Source organism: Hipposideros armiger, unplaced genomic scaffold (assembly GCF_001890085.2).
Source record: "Hipposideros armiger isolate ML-2016 unplaced genomic scaffold, ASM189008v1 scaffold_350, whole genome shotgun sequence".
NCBI lineage: Eukaryota > Metazoa > Chordata > Mammalia > Chiroptera > Hipposideridae > Hipposideros > Hipposideros armiger.
In genome coordinates, this window is record NW_017731700.1 from 1,647,420 (window position 1) to 1,649,359 (window position 1,940).

A 1,940-nucleotide genomic window follows, 5' to 3' on the forward strand; every position below is an offset into this window, starting at 1 on the left:
CTTCAGTAAGATACTTAGAACTTTTCCTCTTGTATTAATCACAGTGAATTCCAGGATATCTTAATCCTATCAACTAAGAGGCCGCTTTCCTGAACATAATACGGGGCAAGGAAATAAATGAAATCATAATTCCAATGACAGAAAGGAGAAATGTGTTGCCTTAAAACTCATGTGCACTGAAATTCTCAGAACAGCGACAACAATGGAATCTTTTATATTTTGCCAAAACTCCTATGTATCTATTTCTATATTGTGCTTTGTTTTTATCCGAAGTGTTAGGTCAAAAAACTTTTCCATTCTGTTTGTTCTGGTGGAACTCTTTCAAAGAGAGAAGGGCCAAAAGACACCTTGTCCAGTTGAAGTAAGCATTGCTAGCTGAGCTAATGCCATAAAAGAGATTTCACAAAAGAGATTTTGAATAGTTTTTCAAAAATCATGCTGGGAATTTAATAAGGGCTGAAGACACATGAGGCTTGGAAAGGCATATTTTCTCATTCTAATTTCACCCCCCTTCAAACTTTTCTCAAAAATAAGACCCCACTTGCTTTAAAATACTCCAGAATAAAAGTGTGTCTGTGTGAAAAAATAGGCGAAACAAGATTAATAAAATGTTGATAATTTTTGAAACTATACGATGGGTAGGAATTACATTTTTCTCTTTACTCTTGAGTATGTTTGAAAATGTCCATGAGAGACAGAGAGAGAACAATAAAGGCATCTAATAATTAAAAGTAAGAAACAAAACAGAACAAAACACCATAAGTCCACCATGCAAATAACATTTGATCTTGTTTAAGCTAGAATTTTCTTACCTGTAATTCACTTTCTAAATTAACTAGGAAACTACACAAACAATGTCAAGGAACATATTCAATTATGTAATTTTGGCCTATGATGATTTAGATATCTGTGACAAGCAGGAAACGTATTGGTCCCTATACAGTTAATAAACTAATGCTGCATTGGTTTAAAAACTGTACTTCAATTAACTACCACTGCCTTTCACACCTTAAAAAAGAAACAGTAGGTGAACATGAACTGACTTTATAATTTTTCAGAGACCAACCAGCCTCATTGCCATCTATTGCACACATAAAGCGGATGTTCCAGCTGCATGGACAAAGCATGGCCTTTGAGTTGTTTATGACATATGGCCTCCCCTTTGATGCTGGCTTCCTCAGCAGGACCAGTTAATTCACCCAGTTTGTGCGAGGTCTCTATTCCAGCTTCCAGCATGTGATATTATTATATATCTCTCAACTAGTCTTTTTTCCCCTTGAGAAGGCTAGCTATTTCAAAGTCAAGACTGTGTCTTCTTTAGTTGTTTTTTTTTCATAGTTCCTGGTATAGTCTCTGGGAATGGGTAGGAAGCATAAATATATAATAAATGGATAAAAAAATAAATATACAAAATTACTGGAACTGGAGTATGTAGATGGAAAGTTAAGATCTGGTGTATATTTATTAGTTGTTACAGTCTTCAGAAAGTTTCTTAATCGATGTGATTCTCTGGCTGCAAGATGGGAATGACAATGTCAAGGTCTCTACTTCACAGTGTTACTGCAAGACTCAAAATCAACTTAAAGTCGTGCATATGAAAGTATTTTGGAAACCAAAAGGAGGGAAGGCCACCTGTGTTGTGTTAAGGAGGAAGGCAGCATAGCATGGGGTTTATGTTTTATGGTGTTTATCATTGGATTACTGTGAGACTAAAATGAGGTGATACATGTAAAATATTTGGCAAGGTACCTGGGACGAAGTCACCTTCTCAGAAATGGAAACAGGGAAGATTATTCACTTGTATGTAAAATGGTTTCTGCAGCTAAGGGTGGTAGGACTATCTGGGAGCTGGCAAAATGGGCCAGATGTCTTTTAAAATGACCACTTGACCCCTCTGATGCTATAGAAATCAATCTGGAATCCTCCATCATGTCTAAATA